Source organism: Pleurodeles waltl, chromosome 4_2 (genome assembly GCF_031143425.1).
Source record: "Pleurodeles waltl isolate 20211129_DDA chromosome 4_2, aPleWal1.hap1.20221129, whole genome shotgun sequence".
Taxonomy (NCBI): domain Eukaryota; kingdom Metazoa; phylum Chordata; class Amphibia; order Caudata; family Salamandridae; genus Pleurodeles; species Pleurodeles waltl.
The window spans coordinates 1,034,497,623-1,034,524,441 of NC_090443.1; the positions used below are offsets into that span (position 1 = coordinate 1,034,497,623).

General features: G+C 44.0%; 1 protein-coding gene across 2 annotated transcripts in view; it reads right to left on the reverse strand.

Annotated features, from left to right (window-relative positions):
* Window positions 1–26,568, reverse strand: part of KDM2A (lysine demethylase 2A) — a 448,889-nt gene extending 422,321 nt beyond the window's left edge. For both annotated transcript variants that reach the window (XM_069232944.1, XM_069232943.1), the window contains exon 1: window positions 25,949–26,568. The gene's annotated coding sequence lies outside the window, so the exon portion shown is untranslated. The remainder of the gene's footprint in view (window positions 1–25,948) is intronic.
* Between the last annotated feature and the right edge of the window lie 251 nt (window positions 26,569–26,819).

Genomic DNA, 26,819 nt, shown 5'->3' on the forward strand with positions numbered 1-26,819 from the left:
GTGTGAGTAAGGAGAAGGGCAAATCAGATAAAACAAGGGGTAGCCAGTGATGGTATAATGGGTATACAGTTACTGCACTGACAAACGTTAAACAGCGGGGAACACTTAATTGAATTGGCGCATCCCTATAATCACTTCTTCCCCTTAACAAGGCCACAAAGCCCCAAGTTTAGGCTCTTAGAAACTAGTATTACAGCCATGGCATCCACAAAAATCACAAGTCCACTGGAATCGGGGAACAGGGCATACTGGTAGCTCAGAGTAGTCAAAACATCACAGGAAAGTTCAATCTTAATACACTTTGCTGCTGCACAACATAGAGTTGAAGCAACTGGTGAAACAGGGCACTGCTTTATAGAATGTTATTAATGAAGCCCTAGAGGCTGCTCTTCAGACAATCAAAAGCATACACTCACTTCATAATATAACCTCTACATGGAGGCCGTGTACAAGCGGAGCAAATACTGCAGGTGCCTTACAAGTGAGGTGCAGCTTACAGCATTAACAGGACCTGTAGAGTTTATAAGTACTTCACTGAAGGCAGATACCAATGTACAGTTCATAGGTAATTCTTTAAGTACTGATTACGTAAGCAGGAACAGTTCAGTATTTAGGGGATGAGAGTGTAAAGTCTAGCTGTCCAGATTTCTGAAGATCGTTCTTAAGGGGCTGTTTTGGCTTGTGATAGAAATAAGGTACAAAATACTGCAAATGAGAGAGTATATCAAAAGAGCACAATCAGAAGTGAATGTAGGGTGCATGGCACTTAGCGGTTTGCAGAAGGCTGCTAGTTCCACTAATGCTTTGCAGTATGTACATAAAACAATGGTTTGCCTGGAACGTATTGAGTAAACAAATGCTTGGCAGAAGAAATGCTGTCGCATACATTCAAAGGAAAAAAAGATTTTGCTTGCACTTCCCCATAAGCTTGCACCTGCCTTGTTCGTCACATGAATGCCTTGTAACTGTAGAATAGCATAAGAACCCTTTGCAGATGTTCATATCCTTTTTAGGTCTTGCACAGACAGTACACGAGCGGTCTCAGAGTCATTTTGCTTACCATATGGTGGACTACAGGCCGTCCATGGTTAACCATTGGTTAGGTTCAGCCTGGTTCTCATTTGCTTCTTCTCAATGAGACAGGGCTTGCGTGCGTCATGTTGTCTCTTGAGTTTGTCCCTTCCCTGGGGCACAGACCAAGTACTTGTGTCCTTCACTGCTCTCGTCTTTGGACCTACTTTTTTTCTGTGTTCAAGCGCTCCATATGAGCGCAGTGTTCTCAGACAGTCTCCCACAGCCCTGTGAATGATGCTTCTCTTCGCTCCCAACCCCATCTCCCGTCTGTTACTCACCCCTTCCCTCCACCCTGGTATCTTCTACCCTACTCCACCCGCCCCACGTTCATCTCCCTCCACCCGCCCTTGTGTTTGTTTCTTCTCCCCCATCCACTTGTCACATTTTCTTGTTTACTTTCGCCTCTCACACACCCACCCAACCCTACTGAGAATGGCAATGACCATTTAACTAGCCAATGCGCTCAGCAGTTCCTATTTTCTACTCAAACTCGGAGAAGACACTAACCGAACGCTGAAACGATTGAGTGAAAAGCGGGCAGTAACATCTATCTTTATTTAGATATTAAAAGCAGAGCACCTACAGATGAGTAAACACCAGCCCAGCCAGCACCCACCAGGCGCGGCCGTCATGGAATAGCAGTGGCCCCTTGCAGCCGATTGTAGACATGCAGAACCACAATGCTCGCCAAAGAGTCCTGAAGGCCACCAGCCATTGTTAGGCCAGCAGCTTCGGGAGGGAAAGACGCGTTTTGTGTATCTCACCCCTGCTTCACGTCGCTGCCATGAAACTCGCGTTCATCTCAGCAGACAGTGGGGAAGGGGGGCCTTCAGTGGCAACTGAACACGAAATGTAGCCACACTGTGAAGAAGGGCCCGCTACTGCTGAACCCCCACACAACTGTGTGACAAGGGGTCTGCGTAACAGCAGTTGTGTCTATAGAGACAGCGTATGATCTCCGTTCTCCTGAAATGTGTTGTCACACAAGAAGGAAATTAGGCTATTTACACGGTTTTCTTTAACATTTGGAGTCAGTGTGCCATGCTTTGCAGTGAAGGGCAGGGGGTGTGGTGGGCGGTGAATGATCCTGGGGGAAACGTTTGATTTTAACCCCACCCTTTGCAATAGTCCAGAGCTCCAATTTACAACTTCGAGTGGGGCACGAAAAGGCGCGTCAAACAATACACTACACCCTCCTGGGCAATTTACTTCAGTGACATGGGAAGGACGGCACAAACCAGAGAGGACGGGGAGGGTGAACGCTGCTTCTGCTTTCATTTTAGCCTTAACTCGTTCTCTGCAGCGTTATTTCAGCCCAGGATGGAGCTGGGCTTACAGCCCTGGGCGGGCCCTGCGGATTCTGTTCTTCTCAGGCTCTGGGAATGATGAGACCCCAGCACTCCTTGCTCCCGCCTGGATGGTTCATCTCGAAAGCAGCCTGCATTATTTGACGCATGGAAGCGCCTAGAAGCGTGCAGCTGTACTGGCTGCAATACTAGGGTAGAGTAATGTTCAGGATTTAGTCTCCGAGTGTCCAACAGCGCGTTCGTAAAGGGACCGCGGGAAACCAGAAGCAGGTCCATCTATGCGCTATCGTAGCTTCCCTCTTTTAGAGGAACACTATATTCATGTCCTAAACATTTAACTATTCTGTTCGGCAATGAGATGAATGGCAGAACACTGGTTATTTATTAGGCTACAAGGAAAACCCCAGCACGTAGGTGCAGTTCATGAGTCAGTTGAACAAACCGTGGAGACCCTTCACTAATTTATCAGGCGGCCAGGACAATACAAAATGTATATTTTATCCGATGGAGGAGAGGTATCCAGCTGGGACATAATGAGTTTTCCAACTGAAAACAAGCATTGGAAAACCCAATAGGTCTTGCGTATGTGAGATTTATTAACTTTGCAATGACAATAGCCAATAGCTTTACTGGCGTTGCCAAGGCTTGTTACATAGTACTGCCTAGTGGATAAAAAGGTCCCTCTCTTTCTGGTAAAACCCAAGTACAGCATTGGGTGGGGCTTGATTGCCGAGTTCCACCTCTATGCCTCCACCCTGCCTCCCTGGAAAGCCTTGTACTGCTCGGCCCGGTACCCCGAGTCAAGCACTGAAAGGGTGTGTCTGCTTTGTGTTTAGTTCTCACTCTTTGGCGGACATCTGTGGTAAACAGCCTCAACCGCGGTAACCCCCAGATACCGCAGGGGGGCCGAAGAACTGCTTCTGAAACTTCCTAACCAGTGTGTTCAAGGTGACACGCAGAGGATCAAACCACACTGCCCGACATGCGACAACCATCCGCCCTTATGACCTGTAAACACAATACTTACGCCCTGCACTAACAAACAATCTATGAAAGAAATCATGCTGCTGCCTCACACCACAGATCTTCACAGAAAATGGAGAAGAGGAGGAAATACCATGTTTAGCCTTATATCTGGAATTCTTCAAGTTTCATTAGATACTTTCGTGGCCTATCAGTTCTTTCAGCTTTAGAAGCCATAGATTCAATGGTGTCCAACCATATTATTTCACATCCTCTGAGTTAACCATCGATGGTGTTATTCCCACCAACCACAGAAGGCCTTTCTTCGGAAACGTGTCCACGTGGTTCACATATGGAAGCCGCTCTTCCTTCTCATTGTACCAATCTTTCCAAACACTGCAAGTCTTCTACGTTTTTCTTCACTCTCACACAAGTTCCCCCAACTACCAAATCTTTCAAGAGTGGATTATTGTAAACTTACCCTTCACTCCATAGCCCGGCAAAATCACTCATACCTATCTCAAATGATTCCCTTTTAAACATCTCTGCCCTGTTATCAGTCAATAACTATCTCTGGCCCTCATTCACTTTGGAAAATTCGAGGTAAGAAATCCAATATAGGCATAACTGAAAGTCTCACAACCCCCACCTTTAGCCATTTCAATTGCTAATCTATCAGTACCAATGCAGACATCTTAAACTGGGCCATCACACCAAAACCAACCTTACGCAAGCCTCGTCTGACCACTCCACTGGTCCCATCACATCACGCAGAGTACATACCACTGCACTCACACAACACTGGCTAATTACTTTCTTAGCCTGACACCCATAGCTGAGCAATGATCACACTCTTCTATCGAGCTTCTTGCACCCAAGAGATTTAAATCTGCCTATTTTATACTGTGATAGCTAAATATCCCCCCAGGCTCCTTCTGCATCTATCAAATCTGAGTCCAAATATGTTGTCTCACTCCTCCAACACCATAGTCTCATTCTCATCCTCTCCAGTAACTTATTTTGTTCATCTCCCAATTTCCATACCAACGAAGCCTGGACTGAACATTTCCTATCACCAATTCTTGCTCATCATGACTGGAAATCGGGAACCTAGAAAGGTAGCCAAGACACGCTTATATTTTTGTACATAACACGCTCCACCCGATACATCTGGAGTTTAGAGCCAAGTCTCGTCATGGCATCCCTGCCACATCGTGGTGGCAGAATGCCTATGACTGAGGAGTAAGCACGCCTGAAGCAAAAGGAACATCAAAGTTCGACCCAACTCCTGCACCAACACAGCCTCTATGAAATACACTCACATCAACAAGTATCAAACTTTTATCAAACAACCCGAATAGGAGTCCAGCACTTCCATGCTTTTTCGCCCTCTAAAACGTTCTGTTGTTCCTCAACATATCAACTATCTAGTTTGAGGGCACAAGACTAATCTTGTGCATTCTACCTTGTCACTGAAGTGCAGATGAAGACAGACTGGCCCCATAGCTACTGAAAAAACATGACCCGACTGTTCATCAAAACCACAAATCAATATTAAACATAGCAATGTACACTCAGATGATGCGAAATACAAGTATTAAGCTGGGCAGACGTCCCCATGCCTGAACCTCTCCCGAGAGGAGATGTGCAATTCAGTGCACTACTGCCCTAAATATATGCATTTTGTGCATACTACGTTAGATAAGAAGGTGTAGCTTAGAACGTTGTAGCGTTTGGTATACTCTGTATGAAGGAAATAAATAAATTAATTAATAAAAACGTATAAATACCATCTCAGAAAGCTGAACTAAGGAAGTACAACCTGCACAGAGCGTAAAGAGCCAAGTCTTTATAAATTTTCTAAAGAAGTGTGGCATCTAAGCACCTAAATTCTAGGAGATCGGAGTTCCAAAGCTTGGTCGTCAAATAGGAGGGAAAAAAAAAGTGAAACCTTGATGCCATGATTTCCAGAACTGTATTTTAAAAGAGTCTTATGTGCTAAACAAAGTACCTTAAACATAGCTCATCTCTCTGCAGGCAACAATTGGAGCTTGATCAACTCTTCGGAGACCGAGCTGTGTCACGATGAGGCATGCTATGCTGCCTGGCAGTTCAAGGAGGTGGGCAGACAGACAAGATCTGATTTATTTCTAAACATGTACCACTGAACGTTCCACCTACTGAAGATGAGGTTTCACAGCAGAACATCGCCTGGATTATTCCAGCAAGCACAATCCCACCTGTGGGTACACAACCTTTCCATTACTTCAATGGCTTTACTAGTGAATCCCGAGGGCTGTATTGAATCGATTTGGCATCTTCTACGATGCACATCAATTGCCCGGCAGGTTGAGGGACAGGGTAAGTTAGAGTGTCGTTGTCAGAGCTATACAGTAAAGTTATGCTGTGTGTATTGTTGGTGCACAAGTGCACAGCTGGATGTTAGGTTGTGCACAACTACAGGTGCTCTCTAGAAGCACAGAAATACTCAACGACAGCTAAACCGAATCTAGACTATACTGGATGGATGCGCAATGTTCAACCCAAACTGCACTGCTCGAACAAGTGTTTATGGCGTGTGATCAAAGAGGTAAATGGAGGAAAGGAAAATAACCACTCTACTTTCAGCCATGCTGCTAGCACCCTGAGAACCCGAATGCTGTGGTGTGATTATGTAACATTTCCCTGAAAGGACAGGTTCTGAAGGATAGAGGAATTAACAGATCATACCTGTAGGAAGTTGGCTCTGTATGTGCTATTTCAAAGTAAGGAATAGCATGCACAGAGTCCAAGGGTTCCCCTTAGAGGTAAAATAGTGGTAAAAATAGATAATACTAATGCTCTATTTTGTGGTAGTGTGGTCGAGCAGTAGGCTTATCCAAGGAGTAGTGTTAAGCATTTGTTGTACATACACATAGACAATAAATGAGGTACACACACTCAGAGACAAATCCAGCCAATAGGTTTTTGTATAGAAAAATATATTTTCTTAGTTTATTTTGAGAACCACAGGTTCAAATTCTACATGTAATATCTCATTCGAAAGGTATTGCAGGTAAGTACTTTAGGAACTTCAAATCATCAAAATTGCATGTATACTTTTCAAGTTATTCACAAATAGCTGTTTTAAAAGTGGACACTTAGTGCAATTTTCACAGTTCCTAGGGGAGGTAAGTATTTGTTAGGTTAACCAGGTAAGTAAGACACTTACAGGGCTTAGTTCTTGGTCCAAGGTAGCCCACCGTTGGGGGTTCAGAGCAACCCCAAAGTCACCACACCAGCAGCTCAGGGCCGGTCAGGTGCAGAGTTCAAAGTGGTGCCCAAAACACATAGGCTAGAATGGAGAGAAGGGGGTGCCCGGTTCCGGTCTGCTTGCAGGTAAGTACCCGCGTCTTCGGAGGGCAGACCAGGGGGGTTTTGTAGGGCACCGGGGGGGGACACAAGCCCACACAGAAATTTCACCCTCAGCAGCGCGGGGGCGGCCGGGTGCAGTGTAGAAACAAGCGTCGGGTTTGTAATGGAAGTCAATGGGAGATCTAGGGATCTCTTCAGCGCTGCAGGCAGGCAAGGGGGGGGTTCCTCGGGGAAACCTCCACTTGGTCAAGGGAGAGGGACTCCTGGGGGTCACTCCTCCAGTGAAAGTCCGGTCCTTCAGGTCCTGGGGGCTGCGGGTGCAGGGTCTCTCCCAGGTGTTGGGACTTAGGATTCAAAGAGTCGCGGTCAGGGGAAGCCTCGGGATTCCCTCTGCAGGCGGCGCTGTGGGGGCTCAGGGGGGACAGGTTTTTGTACTCACAGTCTTAGAGTAGTCCTGGGGTCCCTCCTGAGGTGTTGGATCGCCACCAGCCGAGTCGGGGTCGCCGGGTGCAGTGTTGCAAGTCTCACGCTTCTTGCGGGGAGCTTGCAGGGTTCTTTAAAGCTGCTGGAAACAAAGTTGCAGCTTTTCTTGGAGCAGGTCCGCTGTCCTCGGGAGTTTCTTGTCTTTTCGAAGCAGGGGCAGTCCTCAGAGGATGTCGAGGTCGCTGGTCCCTTTGGAAGGCGTCGCTGGAGCAGGATCTTTGGAAGGCAGGAGACAGGCCGGTGAGTTTCTGGAGCCAAGGCAGTTGTCGTCTTCTGGTCTTCCTCTGCAGGGGTTTTTCAGCTAGGCAGTCCTTCTTCTTGTAGTTTCAGGAATCTAGTTTTCTAGGGTTCAGGGTAGCCCTTAAATACTAAATTTAAGGGCGTGTTTAGGTCTGGGGGGTTAGTAGCCAATGGCTACTAGCCCTGAGGGTGGGTACACCCTCTTTGTGCCTCCTCCCAAGGGGAGGGGGTCACAATCCTAACCCTATTGGGGGAATCCTCCATCTGCAAGATGGAGGATTTCTAAAAGTTAGAGTCACTTCAGCTCAGGACACCTTAGGGGCTGTCCTGACTGGCCAGTGACTCCTCCTTGTTGCTTTCTTTGTTCCCTCCAGCCTTGCCGCCAAAAGTGGGGGCCGTGGCCGGAGGGGGCGGGCAACTCCACTAAGCTGGAGTGCCCTGCTGGGCTGTGACAAAGGGGTGAGCCTTTGAGGCTCACCGCCAGGTGTCACAGCTCCTGCCTGGGGGAGGTGTTAGCATCTCCACCCAGTGCAGGCTTTGTTACTGGCCTCAGAGTGACAAAGGCACTCTCCCCATGGGGCCAGCAACATGTCTCTGGTGTGGCAGGCTGCTGGAACTAGTCAGCCTACACAGACAGTCGGTTAAGTTTCAGGGGGCACCTCTAAGGTGCCCTCGGTGGTGTATTTTACAATAAAATGTACACTGGCATCAGTGTGCATTTATTGTGCTGAGAAGTTTGATACCAAACTTCCCAGTTTTCAGTGTAGCCATTATGGTGCTGTGGAGTTCGTGTAAAACAGACTCCCAGACCATATACTCTTATGGCTACCCTGCACTTACAATGTCTAAGGTTTTGCTTAGACACTGTAGGGGCACAGTGCTCATGCACTGGTACCCTCACCTATGGTATAGTGCACCCTGCCTTAGGGCTGTAAGGCCTGCTAGAGGGGTGTCTTACCTATACTGCATAGGCAGTGAGAGGCTGGCATGGCACCCTGAGGGGAGTGCCATGTCGACTTACTCATTTTGTTCTCACCAGCACACACAGGCTTGTAAGCAGTGTGTCTGTGCTGAGTGAGGGGTCTCTAGGGTGGCATAATACATGCTACAGCCCTTAGAGACCTGCCCTGGCATCAGGGCCCTTGGTACCAGAGGTACCAGTTACAAGGGACTTATCTGGATGCCAGGGTGTGCCAATTGTGGAAACAATGGTACATTTTAGGTGAAAGAACACTGGTGCTGGGGCCTGGTTTGCAGGGTCCCAGCACACTTCTCAGTCAAGTCAGCATCAGTATCAGGCAAAAAGTGGGGGGTAACTGCAACAGGGAGCCATTTCTTTACAATACCACTTAAAACAAGCATTTGCAATGCAATGGGTCTCGCGTTTGGAGCTATCAGTGTTGTAAATTCCCAACTGGACTTTTCTTGCCACACAAACTGGAAATAAAAAGTAAAACAGTTGACGTAAGCGAGCAGATTCAAAGCGCCATGGCCGGCATGAGCACAAGCCCAAAGGAGACACACAAAAGGAAAAATAATTTAGCTCGCAGTCAGACGTATTGGCAATCGTGCAATTATCCACGCATCAGGGTCGGTCCCCAAGGCGGTAACAAAACCACCCCAAGGAGGGACAAACAAAGCATTTACCAATAAGAAAGGATGTTTGAAAGGCAAGCCTATGAACAAGTGATAGTGATGGGCATACGGTGGGCGTTTAAAAGCCCACAGATAGAGGCCAGATCGCATGCGCGCTCAACCAAAATAAGCTTTTCTTCACACAGTGCGGCCAAACTAAACTACCTCTGGCCTTGGCAACACCACCTCCCAACCAGGTATTTAGAAAGCAATGTGTGCAGGGACAGGGCCAACCACAGGGCATTTCCAAGGACTCATCCCAAACTTAAAGCAGCTTCAGGGGAAAATCACAAAGGTCCCTAAAACTGCATTACATTTTAAAGTGAAAATACAATACTTATTCATGAGTTTTATAAAAACATTGAACAAGTCTTCTTGCAGCCACTATCATAGTCAGAAGAGTAAAATAAATGTAATAAAAGTTCAGCCAATATCAAAGTCTTGCTTATCCATCGATCTGTAATCACCACCACTGGCTTCGCCAAGACCAGACACTTTAAAATACACCACTCTGGCAGAGGCAATAGCAGCAACCGGCCATCCTGAAAGTATATTTGTTATTCTTTTGAGATGGCCGCCACTTTGCATGATGCAACTTGGCATGACTCAATGAGGCTGTTCCTTGGATCTATAGAAAATAATGTTTTCTAGCTTTCAAGATGGTCATCATGTTGCACAGCACACTGTAACGCAACAAGGAAGCCATCTGGAAAGTATATTAACGTGATATTCTATTTATTCAAAGCAGTTGTCATGCTGCGTGTAAACAGAAATCGATAGCCACTTTGGAAGTTTAGCAAATAACTTTCCATACTTTGAAGGCGGCCAGTGCCGCCGCCATTTTAAAATGATCCAGGAGTGGAGAAGAGGGCAGAGAGCCCAACACAAAGCTGCAGCGGTGGTTTATGTCAGACAATGAGGAAAAAGAAACACGACTGAAGTTTGGAAAAAAAAAAAAACATTGGGACGACTGAAGTGGGTGAGGAAGTGAGGGAACACTTGAAAGGTTGTGTTCAAGAAAGATTTAAAAAGAAGAACGTGGGTAACGGAAACAGCGGGGGTTGGTGAGTGAGGGAAACCTCAGGCATGCTCTAGGTACAGAAAACATACAGCAGACAGTAGAACATGGCTCATGCAGAGTGATAAATGAGAACTGAAAGGAAAAACAAAAAAAGCATCGACACTGTGTACGTTTTTTTAAGTCTGCCATTCGAACATAACCATTGACCACATTATAAAAAACAAAGTAAAACAGTCTTAACAGTAATTGGTGCATCACGCCAAGTGCTCATATGTGCACAGCCCCCCCACCCCCCATTCACTGCTTCAAGATGGCGAAACTGTAAACTAAAGTTAAGCATGAAGTGTGCAGGAATGCGCAGAAGTGCAGCGAGCAGCAAGGAGCACTGAAGCAGGGAATAGATGAAGCACAACAGATGAACTGGGGGTGTTGGAAAGCGGGGTAGCACACAGAGTGCACAGGGGCCCACTTGATGCAGTTAAATAAATAAAAAAGAATAAACAAAGCCAAAACCAATAGATTTCGATTGTTTTAGGTCCAAGGATTCCTAGTTTTAATGATCAAACCTAGCATGATATTCCAGTGTAGTTTACTGGAGCACACAGAACCCACATACATGCACCCCCTGCATACAGTCAATATTCAGATACAAACATACAGACCGCCATGGGTGGTTGGGCAGCCCAGGGGTAATCCATGGGAAAGTGGGTAGATTGATCGGCACGGCTACATAGGTGGATGCATAGAGTAGTAGAATGCAGAATAGTCAAAGGTCTGAAGTAGGTACAAGCTAAAAAAATAAAACAAAAAAAAAAGCACAGGTGAGAGTAGGTTGAAGTTCCTGATCATTCAGTATTCCATATCCCGGAACCACTGTTCTAGGTTCTGATTTTGGCTCAAGGAAAGAGTGTGAACAGAGCATGGGCTACAGGGATAGTGCAGCACAGAGGGCACAGGGCACGCACTTTAAGGCTGAGACCCTCGAACAGCTTTCAGTTCCTTCTGCACTGAATGGCCTCCATCCCTTGACTTTACTTTTGTTTGATGCTCATTGGGATGGTCCATGATCCAGCACTAGCTCCCCTACAGATACCACAGTAAGTGGGGGTTCCTTCACCAGACGAACGACCCAGGAGGCAAAGGAAAGAAGACTAGCTGTGATTTGTAGTTATATGAGACTTCATCTGAAATAAGACTTTAAAATGAGTTCGACTACAGTCGGAATTATATTTAATATTCTCTTGAAAGGAAGAAATACTTTGCTATGTCTTGATTCAAAGTTTGGATACTTAAACAACATACTTTCTGAAAAACACAAACTGACTTCCCCAAGTCTACAGCAGTACAAATAAAATCATATATTAAGTATAATAATAAGACAATGACTTTGCCACAGCAATTCTAAGCACACCATATATTCTAGTATAATTACAAAAAATAGACACATCCAAAACTAACACAAAGATACGTAAAATCCCAAGACAAGTGTAATTGTCATTTATTCCAACATGCACTGTCAAGACCAATAGGTCTGGTTTTGGCCACCAGCCCTTGGGGTTTGTCAATGTTTGTCTTGCACAGCTTTTCAAACTTTTATTGTTAAGGAAAAAGCTGGGCCCTAGTCAGTCAAAAATCATTTTGAAAAACTAAAAGCAAACATATTTCTTGTCTCAAAAAGCGGTAGCTCCTGCGATTTATGGAATACCTGTGTATGAATGTACTTCTTGTGAACGGACAGAAAGCAATCACTCACAATAACGTCAGCAAATGGCTGAAGTCGGGACAACCACTGCCCTATGCTGTTTTTTCTAGTGGGTGGAAGAAAATGTGAATGACCATAAGAAAAATAAAACGATGAAGAGACCAGGCTGAAAATTGTATTATATATATATATATATATATATATATATATATATATATATATATATATATATATATATCCTCCAACACTCCTCCAAATCACAGGAGACCCAGGACACCTCCAAGGTGCAAATCAATTTATTTCAGCACACAAATCCAACGCGTTGCGGCAACAGCCTTACTCATGGATACATCATTGTTACAGTGCTCCAAGCTAAAAACCATGTAATAATAGACATAAAAAACAGACAAAATCTCAAATCCCCACCAAAAGACACAAAATGTGGCGGCCATCTTAAAGTGCATCTATAAATAAGTTTCACAGTAGTTTGTACCATAGTCCTATCAAAATACAACTCTAATTATTGTTCAAATCCATCGGAATCTTTAAATTAATGTGATATCATACTTCGCACAATAAATAGAGTGAAATTCAATTGCCAAAATACAAAAATTGTAAATAGAATAATTCATTGCATTATAAAAGTTTGTTAAATATAAATATTTTCAAAATTTAAAATTCAATATATCACTTATAAATCCTGAACATTACTACCTGTGCTTGAATTAATTACATTTCATCCTATACCATCCAAATAGACCTGTACACCTACACAAAACTTTTGGGGGATCTCATATTTTTGGGGGATCTCATATTGGTATATGGTCAATCTCTCCGGTCAATCCTTTATCAATCTGACATTATATATATATAAAATCCATAAATGTCGCTCTTACAGGTCAGCGCCCTAACACGACAGTCCGAGGCTGGGCAGCGAACCCTCGTAAATGTCACAGCTGTTACTTCGTCAAAAGGAAACACCTTGGTCACAAGCTGCCTTGGAATTCCATTTATTTAACTTAACTCGTAATGGCAAACAAATCAAATCAAATCATTAACATTTATAAAACGCGCTACTCACCCGTGCGGGTCTCAAGGCGCTAGGGGGAAGGGGGTTACTGCTGCTCGAAGAGCCAGGTCTTGAGGAGTCTCTGGAATGCGGAGTGGTCCTGGGTGGCCCTGAGGCTGGTGGGGAGGGTGTTCTAGGTCTTGGCTGCCAGGTAGGAGAAAGACCTCCCACCCGCCGTGGAGCAGCAGATGCGAGGGACGGCAGCGAGCGCGAGGCCGGTGGAACGGAGGAGACGGGTGGGGGCGTAGAAGCGGAGGCGTCTGTTGAGGTATTCAGGTCCCTTGTCGTGGAGGGCTTTGTGTGCGTGGGTGAGAAGTCGGAAGGTGATCCTTTTGCTGACTGGGAGCCAATGCAGGTGTCTCAGGTGTGCGGAGATGTGGCTGTTGCGGGGTACGTCGAGGATGAGGCGGGCGGAGGCGTTTTGAATACGTTGCAGACGTTTTTGGAGTTTTGCAGTGGTCCCAGCATAAAGGGTGTTGCCGTAGTCCAGGCGGCTAGTGACTAGGGCGTGGGTCCCGGTTTTTCTGGTGTCGGTGGGGATCCAGCGGAAGATCTTGCAGAGCATGCGGAGGGTGAGGAAGCAGGAGGAGGACACGGCGTTGACTTGTTTGGTCATGGTGAGCAGAGGGTCCAAGATGAAGCCGAGGTTGCGGGCGTGGTCTGAGGGAGTTGGTGCGGTGCCAAGGGCCGTGGGCCACCAGGAGTCGTCCCATGCGGTCGGGGTGTTGCCGAGGATGAGGACTTCCGTTTTGTCAGAGTTCAGTTTTAGCCGGCTGAGCCTCATCCAATCTGCGACGTCCTTCATGCCATCTTGTAGGTTGGTCTTAGCGCTGGCAGGGTCCTTGGTGACGGAAAGTATAAGTTGAGTGTCGTCGGCGTAGGAGGTGATGATGATGTTGTGCTTGCGTACGATGCCAGCGAGGGGGATCATGTAGACATTGAAGAGTGTCGGGCTGAGCGAGGAGTCTTGAGGGAGGCCGCAGATGATCTCGATGGGGTCTGAGCGAAAAGGTGGGAGGTAGACTCTTTGAGAGCGGTTGGAGAGGAAGGAGCCGATCCAGTCCAGGGCCTGGCCTTGGATCCCGGTGGAGCGGAGGCGGGTTATTAGGGTGCGGTGACAGACGGTGTCGAAGGCAGCCGAGAGGTCGAGGAGGACGAGGGCGACTGTTTCACCGTTGTCCATCAGGGTTCTGATGTCGTCTGTGACTGAGATGAGGGCGGTTTCAGTGCTGTGGTTGGTACGGAATCCGGATTGTGAAGGGTCGAGAAGGTTGTTGTCTTCCAGGAAGTTGGTAAGCTGTTTGTTGACGGTCTTCTCTATTACCTTGGCAGGGAAGGGGAGGAGCGAGATGGGGTGGAAGTTCTTCAGGTCGCTTGGGTCAGCCGTAGGTTTCTTTAGTAGGGCGTTGACTTCGGCGTGTTTCCAGCTTTCGGGGAAGGTAGCAGATGAAAAAGAGGAGTTGATGATGGTCTGGAGGTGCGGGCGATGATGTCGTCAGCTTTATTGAAGATGAAGTGAGGGCAGGGGTCCGAGGGGGCGCCGGAGTGGATAGAGTTCATGGTGGTTTTGGTCTCTTCAGTGTTGATGTGGGTCCAGGCGTTGAGGGTGATTGCAGGGGGTGTGGGTTCGGTGTTGCTTGGCTGGGTCTGGTGTCCAGGCAAAAGAAAAAGTTAAAAGTTCACCCGACGCGTTTCGGGAATCCTCGTTCCCTTGTTCACGGACGGCAGGTTTTGCTTGTTATTAGCATATAATATTAGAATGCAACAACTTGGCTTAGCTACTCTTTAAAAATCATACTATCTGGTTCATAGTTCCAGAACAGACATTGAATCGGAGATAACACTAGGTTCTAATATTTTGAAGTGCCAAGGGAATAAACAAATGTAAGAAAGCATGACTAATACTTAGCTCTCTTAGGCAATGGGGATCAGTTTACTATGCTACAAGAAAATCACACTCTTGGTGGGGCACGTATCTACTCTATGCCTCATATAGCTCGTACTCTTGGAGTTGCCAAACTGATCCTCAAAAACTTAGATTTCAAATTGCTAAAGATATAAGGAGAACAAGATGGTAGATGCACAAGAAATAGCAGACTTATATCAGTGGATCGTTATTACCTGCTTTGCCAAGTATAATATGCACATCTGTAGTGATATTTGTGTTTTGACCACTGACTTCATGTTGCACCACTTTGCATTTGGCTTAGCTGTCCACCGTCACATTGGCGGTCACCAGTTACAGGCTCCATTTTGTTTTCAGCTTGGCCTTAGCTTCACTGCTACTTTAAAGGTCCAAGTAGTTTTCCATACAAAACATGTTATACAACGTGTTTTCTATTCTGCATGTTCTTTTCTCACCGAGGGGCTAGGACATAACGTGGAGGAGTCAGTCAGCAAGATAAGGATGTACTAGAATGATGTTTATGGTACAGTAGGGAATGGCTTAGGCGAGACACCTTGGGATACTGGCCAAGTTCCAACGTGTTTCTTTCAACCCTCCCCTAAAATAGCCAGCATTTTTGAGGTGGAGGTTTTTTTACAGAAAGCTCTTTCCTCGTCTGTTTAAGGTATATAAGAGACCCAGGTCGACAGTTGGAGATTCAGAGACCTCAATGAGGATTTAGATGGCGAATGCCCGATATATTTCTCGGGAGGGTAGAGTTATCTTTTTCTCGTTGCGGTCGAACCGGGGCCAACGACTTGCTAGCAGGAGAAAGATGAAGCACCAGACAGGCCCTACGGGGATGCATTTTTATTAATTATTTGCTTTGTATTGTGTATGAATATATATACAGATATCAATATAGGTGTTTGTATCTTTGCATGTATATATTCTCTGCGTATAGATTGAAGATTCTTTGTACATGGTCTTACTTCATTGTTGCAAATTTTAAAAGTACACTTTCGGTTATACAGGGCTTCCTTCACGAGCCTTGCAAAATGATATAATAAATGTCTTCTTCAGATTAAGAGGTGCATTCCAGAGAATCCTTTTGACTCCTCTCAGTGTGATTATATTGGCTCAGTCAGCAGTAAAGCAAAACAACATCACCTTTATTATATGCCCAGTTCTCTATTAAATTTGGACTTAGAACTGACACTACATGTAGAAGATGCCATTATGTACATACTGATTTTATTCATGTTGCTTGGGGCTGCCACAAACTTCACTACTGGAGAAAGGGAGACCATGAATAGTCTAGGATGACTGCGAACATCCATCTTTGTCACTGCTTACACTGTTGGGATATGTTGTACAGATCCTCAAGGCAGTCAGGGAATTAACTACACAGAGCTTTTTACTGGGGAAGTGACATGCGATCTGACGTGGATGAGACGTCCAGTGCCTTGTATATCATATTTGTGTATTGACAAGATGCACAGGATAGTCTCATGTAACAGGGGGGGCTACGTCCATATCTTTTGTATTGTATATTTGCCACATGCACGTCACTCAATGCAGACTGCCCGTTTGCCTGTACATTTAGTAATAGACACGTTATCACTGCAGAAGTGTTGCAGAGCGCTGTCAATGTTAGTATTGTTATTTTGACGAGCAGCCACAATCAAATAACAAAAATAGAAAAGCACTGGCAACGATAATAAGTCTGGGATTGGCTGACAAAATTGTGGCTTTGGCAGTCTATTTTGTTGTTATATTTGTAAACCTCTACTGTTGGTGGAGCTACGACGCTCCCATCAGTGTTAAAAAGGCAAAACCACACATCGCCATGGTAGTACCTTAGTAAATGTAATCGGTCTTGGCTAATGCCAGACACTGCTGTTGCTTACTGGCTATGGCAGTCATGGCTAGAATCTGTATGCCTTCATGGATGATATCAAGTTGTCATTCACTGTCCAACAATCTGAATATTCTAGCTAGCTGTAAATAGTGTACATATGGTTGTTAAGGAAATAGTATTAGCATGCTCTGAAAGGAGAAGTAAACTATTTCTGAACTGTATACTTATTTGAATACTGAAACGAGTTTTGAAAGCTGTGGTTCTAAACAATACCATTAAACAGCTGGATATATGAATGAAATGCTGAATTATAAACAGGAATCAAAATAGATATATTGAGCATAACTTTTTTTTTTATAAACTGCAGATTGTTTGGTAAAACGTACATACACTCCTGAAGAAGCATTTCAACAGTAAGAAAAGTATTAAGTGTGATGGCATGCCTGATTGGATGACATTTTAAGAACATTGATTATAGATAACCAATAAAGGACTTATACAATTAACAGAAATAATTAACCAAATTTGTTTCTGAAGACACATAAGAGACATCCTGAATATAAAACTTTAAAACAAAAGAACTTGGATAATGAAGAAACAACTAATAGTATAGAAGTTAAACTTTAGAGTGAGATGGGTTATTGGAATGTAACATATTAAAATGTGAGGTTGTTGATCTATTAGGTGTCAAGATACTGCCCAATGCACACAAAATATTAATTATTTTGCACTACAAAACCAAGGAAACAAAAACGAAATAACAGGAGGGTATAACCGCGGTCCAATATTTGTATGAGTACTGAGAATGCCATTTCTGGAATGGAAAGTCTTTTCTAAAATACAAGTATTCATGCAACCAAGGACCTGGTACAAAATTCCAAAAAACTAGATGAGAAGAAGATCATAGATACAATTCAACAAACGGTGAACATCTTCAAAAATAACAAATCTAGGATCCAGGGATTAGCAGCAATGTGTTCAACCAAAGCTAAGGCACAAGCAGGGTGTGTTGATAAGTCAAGACATGATTAAAAATATATATCACAAGGAGAAACTGCAGCAGCAGAGAGAAGAAATAAATGTGATTATGTCAGCTGGTGGGTACTCATCTGGTCACTGCAGTAGAAGAGCACCCATCATAAAGAAGAACAGTGCCGCGCCAGGGGTAGTAAGTGTCATCTAAAACCACTGCAACAGCCAGCTTGCAAGCACGGCTCCAACAGTCAAAAGTGCAATGTACAATCTCAGTCATTCCACTGATGCAGCTCCAGTGACCACACTCACTCATGGTGCTACACTTGGAATTCGAACGTATAAAATAAACTCTATCCTACAGACCAGCACAGCTACAGCACAAACCTGATGCCAGCGAGAGTTATCTCAGCTTTTTCACAGTGGAGACAGCTTTTGCTACCGGCATCTCACATAGGACAAAAAAAAAGTCCAAGGTTTTCATCGACCTCCAGGATTCCACAGTAAGAGCCATGTCAGTTGTACGAAAGATGGGTCTAGCTAGAAAGCCACCTCTATTGCAACCGTTTAGCAGGAAGTCCTCAGGTCTATGCCTACCGTATATCCTCTGCAAATGACAATGATATCCATGAATCCCCCAAGGTCCTACTTAACAAGCTCTGCACTGGTGTCATCAGGAAAAGAAACCCTGGGCAGGGAGTTTAAACCTCCCCATACAAGTACAGATTTAATCTTCATTAGCACAAGCACTTATCGGCATTAACATTCAGTAAGTATATTATCATAAATATTATGTTTTTGTAGTTCTAAGCACTGCAAAAAGTGGAACAGTATCCTTGCTAACGCTGAGCAACTCACTACTAACACGTTTCATACTAGCAACACACAACAAGAACCATGTTCTTAATTCAAGCGAAGCTGGCAAGAACAATTTGCTCCAAATAATGGCACTGTACCTTCATGTGGGGTGCCTGCCTACAATCAATGCTTGGTTCCTGATCTGTAAACACAATTCCCTAATTTTCTTGGAATGAGGAAAATACCCAAGTGCAATTGTTAAGCTAGCTGGATGCTTCAAGAATAAAGAGAGGGGCGGGTTAATCAGGGACTGTAAATAACACTGCAATACAGCACAGTCATTGAGGCTTTGGAAAGGTAAACTATCCAAAAAGACAAGATCATGCAAGACCTTACTTCAAATTAGCAACACATCATCTATGAAGAGACAAAGGATTGCGTACAAAGGTATCTGTGTTGAAAGAGAGAACTGCTTTGCCCGCTCACACCCGTAGGATTTCAGCGACTAGTGCACAAGGCCAAAAGGGATTTGTGCCTTAAGAACTAGAATCTGTGACTTCATTTAAGCGCCACCAGTAGTGTATTTGTGATGTGCGCGAGCTTTTATCTCTTAATGCCTGCAGAAAGGATGGGAATGGCAAGATGTGGAGATGTAATGTTTGTAAACACGATAATTCACAAAGTATCCACCAAATGTGTTACAATCATTTAGTGCTAATTAATACCGGCATCACGTAAGAGCAGTACAGAGCATGAACTGATGCCTTCAGAGAAAAGAAGTCATCTGCAAAAACACCCCCTCTTAATTCTGGTTAGAATATATTGTAGAAATACTGTTCCACATAAAAATAACTGAAGAAAGTAGGGTTTATGCCAAACAAGAAAGCTATACTAGACTGGATTCTATCACAAAACAGTTTTCAGAACAATCTACTTAATTATAAAATAGTCCAGTTCTTGTATTTTAGAATACTTAAAACTTGGATCTCATCAGCAGAAGTGAGAATCCCTCAAATATAGATTGTTTTTTCATGAGGAACAAGCAAACAAGCTTAACTTGTGCAGGGAAAAGATGGGACTTCCAAGATATGCAGAAAGTAACTAAAGATTCCAAAGCGCGGATTGCATCCTTCTGTATTGTGGCAGGATTTTTCCATTTTTAGGTCGAGCGCGCAAGCGCTTTAACCTGTTGTATGTATTGTGAGCTTTTAAGAACACCCATTACTTTTACTCGTTCGTGACCCTGTCTTTCAAAAATCACTCGCTGTCATTGGTAATTGCTTTACGTTTGTCCCGCCTTGAGGCTGATTTTTGTCACGTCTTGCAGACTGCCCGTTACAGGGATTATTGCACGATTGCTGATATACTTCAGCAAGGGTGAACTATTTTTTTTCTTTTGACTCTCCCCTTTGTACTGCACGGCGGCCATGGCGCACGCATCGCGAACAGGCACAACAGCATGAACTCGATTGGCGGTATTGAAGCGCTGGTCATATTGTTCAGTTACCTAATCAGTCATTTTTTGTGGCTCTCCCCTTAAGACACCTGAAATTTGTAAATGCTTTACATAAAACGATAATACTTGAAGTGAAAGTGGCTCTTCCGGCACAGCGGTAGAGCCGATACAGCAATATTCACTGCACTCGAGAAAACCTGACCCATAACGCTTTGCAAGAATTCTTTTCCCCAACATTTTTGCCTATAACTCGGCCTGTGGTGGTCCTAGGACAATGGGACTACCACCAAAATGTTAATCGCAATGCACTCTTTCTGTTTATGTCATCGCTGGGTCCCCACACTTCATTGGTGGGGACTCCAAAACAATAACCCCTCCCACCATTTAGTGTCTTTCTAAGCATTCTCATGACTGGAACTTTTGTTTTCTAGCTGGGAATAGCTTGTGTTTTAAGGGCCTTGTTATCATTGATATTGATATCATTGCTATAGGCCTGCTACCTCTGAAAATATGTAATGCACCATGCCCTCCAGGGGGTACATATATAGTTACTCTGCATTGTTTATTGCCATTTTCTTTTTGTGTGGTTATACCGTTTAGGGGCTAACTATATAGTCACATGATCATGTTTCCTACAAATGCTATTTCCATTGTGGTATCCTCTGGTGGCTGTTCTAAGCATTACAGTCATATCAAAATAAAATATTTATGGCACAGAAACTTGCCCCATAATGCTTTGCTTCAATGTCTTTTAAGCTTTTTCATGGCTAGAACTTGTGTTTTACAGCTAGGAGAAGTTTTGTTTTAAAGGCCTTGTCTGTAATATAATTGCAGTATGCCTGCTAGCCCTCTAAACATCCTCTAGGGGCTAAGTATATGGTTACACAGCATTACTTTCTTTTGTTTATTTTTTTCAAGGGGTAATGCTCTATAGGGTCTAACAATATGGTTACATGACAGGGATGTGGAATTCCTATTCCCCGACACCAGAGACATATTGTTTGGGGTCAAGGGCAAAAGGTTTTCATTTTGTTCTTAGGGCAAGTAGGCCCAACTCCCTGCAGCACAAACCCTTTGGCTGCCAGTTTACACAAAAGGGAATTGTCTGCAGTTGAGGTAATTAGTGTGCCCATATGGTAATGCTGTTCGAACTTGTATTTATGGTTCATTAATGAAAGTCCTTCATTGTTAGGGTGAGCAGTGTAAATAAACGTTTTAAGGTCACACTGCACTATTGACAGTTGTTCCAGTAAAAAAAGAAAGAAAAAAAGTGGAGACACGTTTGAAAAGTTTAACAATATGACGCTAAGTATAATGCTCCCAGAATGCTCTCTGATTGGATAGAGATATTTGCAGAGGCGTGTAAGCAAGAGTGATGATTGTTTGCTTTCAAAATAAAATGTTCAGGAAAAAAATGGAAGTAGAAAAAAAATGTTTCACTACTATGAAATCTTAGGTGCTATTTCTCTGAAGCATCGTTTAGTAAAATGTGTTGATGCATGCTAGTATTTCCCCAAAATATTCCTAGTGGAAAAATCAGTGTAACCATTTTGACAAGATTATAGGAAGCATGAAAATAAACAAGCACTGGCATAGTCAACAGATCTGACATTTGGTTTTGTTAATGCATGTCTTGTTATGACATGGCTTTTGTGACACTTTATTGTTGTGGGCACTGTCAGCCATCACCACTGTAAAACACAGGCAAAAAGAAAAAAAGCTTTTGTTCTCAAAAAGCACACATTGACACCAGTGGTGTAACAAAGGCACTGCAGCAAAGCACCTACTCTGAGTGAGTCTGCAGGGGGCCCAATCAATATTTTTTGCAACCCCCCCCATATTCTTTGCGGGGGGTCCCCTCCAGTTTCATTACGCCACTGATTGCCACAGTAGTAGTTCCTGGCACTGAACAAAACGACTGTGTGCCAATATGCTCCATGTGGAATAACAGAAGGCAATCATTCACAGTAACGCCAGCTGATAGAGATCAAAATAGAAGTTTAATAAAAACAAAATGTCTTTGTTAACGACATACCCAGGGCTTGAAAAATCCACTCGACCCCTGGCATTGGCAAGTCTTATTTGATCTTGACACTGAACAGGTGTTCTGTTCAGTTGAAAAGTGGAGGGGCAATAAAAGATGCCTTTAAATCTTGTTCTTATGTCACATTTGCTCTGTGTTCATGGACAGAGGTCAAGAGTTAGTTTTTCTTACAATTAATTTTCCTTCTGACTGCAGAGTTTCAGGACTTTGTACAGTGAACTGTGAGACCTGCTGCTTAGAATGTAAAATAAAAGAAGATAGGGAGTCAGCTGTTTCCTAACATATCAAATTTAAATGACTAAGTCAGCTGTGCAAACATTTCAAAATATTTCAGTAGTTGTGAAAGCCCTTTTTTACATTTCTGTGTGATGAAAAAATATTTAAATAAGATGAAAACAAGTCAGAGTACTTTACATGTTGATGTGAAAAGGATATGTTTTCTGAAACCCGATTTTCACACATTGGTAATACACTATATAGTTTTACCAGTAAAGCTGCAAGTTAGTGGAGAGGTTTTTGGACATTTCTTGGAAAGTTACTGTGTGTAGATGACAATATGTTACCAAATCATGGTTTTGTAACATTTATGAAACTTGAGTCTTTAAACAAACTGAGAGACACGCCTGTCCTGAGGGCAATGTTGTTAGTAAACTAAAAAAAAGTCCTAGGTCTTGTAGACTTCATGGGTATTCGGGCTAGATACTTGTGATACAGGCAGCAAACTTTAGTCTACTTAATCAAATAAAAGAGGTTTTTTTGTACTGCAGAAATGCTGAGCTCACATATTTGAAGGTGAGAAATAAGAAAAAGGAGTCTCTGTAAACTATTTGCCTAGGATCAAACAATTTTAAACCTGTTTACCGGGTCAAGTACATTATAATTAGGTTGAGTAGATTATTTAAGTTATTCAACCCGCAGGTCTAGTAACATTTTAATGATTTTTCGAGCCTAGCAGACCTAATAAGGGACCCAATTCTTTAAAAAAGTCATAAAAGTGTACACATGATATAGGTCTTTGAATTAGTGGCGTTCATGAATGCACGAGAACTTACAGAAGTAGACAAGGAAATTGTACTCCTAGAAAATATTTGTTTACTGTATATTAGCATGAGCAATGCATTGCAAACAAATGCAATTTGCATTTGTAGATTTGCTCATGTGAAAATATAGTGAGCATTTACAAATTCACTTTCCCTCCAAACACTTTTTTCCCCAACCCTGGAAGAACCTCTAATTCTGCCATTGTCAGGAGTAAACGTTCAACCTTTCTCATTATGGGAAAAGATTAGAGAAGAGCTGGTGAAAATCCTTAAAGCATGCAAATTAGTAGGTTTGCAGACTCAAAGACATTCTAGCCCTGGAACTACTGCTGCTTTCTCCAGCCCCAGTATGAGGATCTGCAGAAAGGTGGATAAATAAAGAAATTGCTATAGTAGGGATTGAAACTGCAAGTATTCAAGCCCTACTATAGTAGTAACCCTGGCATAATCAGGGAGGCTATTATCAGAGCGCTTACATAAAGAGATTGCTGACATAATGTGTTGCTGCACTACATGGCACCAAAGGGACAAGGAGGTTTTTTTTTTTACAGGACAAGTAGATTCAAGAAGCAACCTGTCCCATGGACAAGTAGATATTTTATTAAATGTCACACACATGCATGACCATGTTTCTTACAAATTATATTTTTGTTATGGTGCCCTCTATGGGCTGTTTTGAGCATTACAGTCTAATGCCAGAAGTGTATTTCTCATAAAGGTTTAAATGATAATTGTATATGTTTTAATAATCTCTCCTTATTACAATTAAGACCACAATTCAGGCCAATTTAACACTCTTTTTTACGCTATGAATGTCTGAACAAGCTTGATATGTACCCTTCTAACTTATTTCTCCTTCGTGGCTGTCTTGTGTCTTTTTTGGGGAAATGTGTTAGCCAGCCTGCAACTCTGATGGTGGGGTGGTGAAAGTGGTATTCTACTGGGATTAGCATGGCAGATTTAAATTAGGATGCTAAATGGCAACATTTTCCTTTTTGCCGCAAATAGAGGAAGAAGGTAAATGGAAGTGCTTTAGTTATATGGAGTTCCACTGGAATTATATGGCAGAAGAGACGAAATTATGAGCCAGGGTTGACCAATTTATGTGGCAAGAAAAGTGCAGTTATGAATTTACAATGCCAATAGCTCGAACTCAAGCAAATGTGAGACATATTGCATTGAAAATGCTTGTTTTCCTTTAGCCTTAGGTATTTGTTACAGAGAAGGTGGAAACTTTAATTGTGACGTTTTGGCATGGAAGATTTGTGAGGAATCAGGGTTCAACTTGCTTAACATTCTTAAACAGGGAACTGAATCACAGCACCACTGTGTTTGAAGTCAACTGTTATAGGCTTCATCTCAATCCCTAGAAACATCCACCCTTGGGAAAGTGGTGGCAGGACACTATTCATAATGGATCCTTTGTTAATCAGTCCCTAAAGCAGAATTGCTAAGGACACTCTTATGGCATTGCTGTCCACCACCTCAGTCAATCATGACAGAGGACGGGAAACAATCAAAGTAATAATATGTCTAGCTTTTTAGAGACCACTTACAGAGGCTAGGCAATGTTTCCACTTCTCATCATATTCAGAGCAAAAACTGCATATTGAGAACCCAACATATGGCTAAATCGAAATCAGCAATGCATGGTAAAAAAAAGTGTCTTGCCAGACAACGCAAAAAAAAAAAAAAAAAAAAAAAAAAAGGCGGCGGCACCGGAGATTGAACTTTTTCTCACTAAAACCAGCAGACACGCTTCATTTCGTGTCCCTGTAGTTATCCACCCAAATGGGGAGGACAGCCCATGCTAGAACTATTTAACTACAATTACGATGTTTTATTTCAAGAAAGGTGTAAGTATGTCCACAGGGTGGAATACTTCTCTCACAGGAGTATCTCGCAGCTCAGTTTTATGACAAATTACTGACTACTAATTTATTGTCTTATATAAACGATCGTATTTCATCACTTTCAGAAAGTACCTCTCTTTCTAATATTACTAGAAAGCAAAATACACCTACTGTTCTACACTACAGTCCCTAGCAGCAGCTGAAGTATCACACATACTAAAATCACCACCAGCACAACTACAAACACGTTAGTAGCATCTAAGTACAAATACCAGCCATGTTACGACTACTACGCTAATTAAAATATTTAAGGTACTACAAAGATCACGTGAAAGTATTCAACGATTTCAAGGTGAGCCCTATAAACACATATCCTTAATCCCGGATTGACTACTGGATGTCAGTTACACATTTCATACTGCTACGTCGCGAAAGCAAGCGCACAACCATATTCACATCATACTTAAACGGGGATTTAAAACTGGTCGTTACAGACGAACTGTACAGCCATGGAATATTGTACAGCAAACTCATGCTTAGGGCACTACTCATAATGGCACGCATGATTTATTGGTACTGGTATACTAAGTACCACTCCTACCATTGTCTGTAATACTTCTAGTATTATAAAAAAAGGCTAAAAATAATTAACATGCAAATTCTGAACCTAGCACATCCAAGTGTTTATGATGAGTGCAAAAGAACGCTAGAGCTCCACACATTAAACTACGGAAGACCTTAGTTTAAAAAGCAATAATCTAGTATTTGAAGGAAGGGTTTCAAGGTCTTCCTAAATGTAACTGGACACGAGATGGAGTCAATGGAAAGCGTGGGAGCATTCCAGAGCTCAGATGCAAGACACGAGAATGCTCCACCTCTTTGAAAAGGACTTTGGAAGAGGTGGATCAAAGCGGCTGAAGAGGCATCAAGACTGAGATGTCTTCTGGCAGCTAGAAACAGAGATATAAACTGCTCAAAAGCCCAAGCAGGTGGCTGTGGAGTGCCCATGCTGCTCAGTGGCCAGTGGAGGTCTGGCCGGCGGCGGCAGACACCGGGGAAACATCCACACTCCCTGAGCTGCAGCAACGGGTGGGTAACACCTTCCACCCACATCAACCCAACCACCACGGATCCGTAACACAGACCAGAGCCCGAAAAGAACACACACGGGCACAGGGGGGGGTTACTCACCGGCTGCTCACAGGTGTCCCCTCTCGCAGGTGGCTCCAGAAGTGAAAATTAAAATGATAATCCAGTGTGCTTGGAAGATCGACTTCAATCCCAGGAAAATGCAAACATTGAAAGAAAAATCCCAAAAGGTAGTTGTGCATAAGTGGCGCTGAGGGATGCGCTAGCGAGCTGGGCGGTGGGGGAGCACCGCGAAGGGAGACTCGGAGAGGCTGGGGGGCAGCAGAGCCATCGCTCCGGGGCACCCCCGGGACCTCCGCGCCGGCCGGGACCCCCTCAGCACCCGCGCACCGGGGGGGCGCCTAGATGCGGGGACCGCGACACTGTCATCTCTAGGCGCTTCCCGCCCAGCCCGGCCGTCTGCAGTAAACTTTGAGGCCACGGCGGGGGAGGGGGCGCTGTGCCCGGGGCAGCTGCTACGTGCCAGTCCTCACGAGGAGGGCGGGAGGCTCCCAAGCCAGGGCCCTCCCTCCCGCCTCAGACCCCCGACCGCTCCGACCGCCGCGGCTTTCGGCCCTGACCGACCCCTGCGGATGAAGGACGGGGAGACACCGACCCGAGTAAGTGAAGGCACCGGAGGGCAATCGGAGCGCTGGCTTAAAGTGATTGACAGGTTGAGCTACGAGAGGGGGCGGAGCTTCGGGGGCTGGGCCGCCCCATCCTTCTTCCGATTGGTGAAGATTATGATCCGCCCCGGAACCAAAGGCACGACCGCTCCGGAAGACACCGCCCCTTATTTCTGTGCCGGAAAAGACCTCGCAGTATCTACGGAAGTGATGCCCATGTGGCCCGGAAGCAATGAGCCAGCAGCAGAAGGGCCTGTCAGGGAGAAGGGGCTGTATGTAGCAGGCGCGGATGCGTTTCACTCTACGGT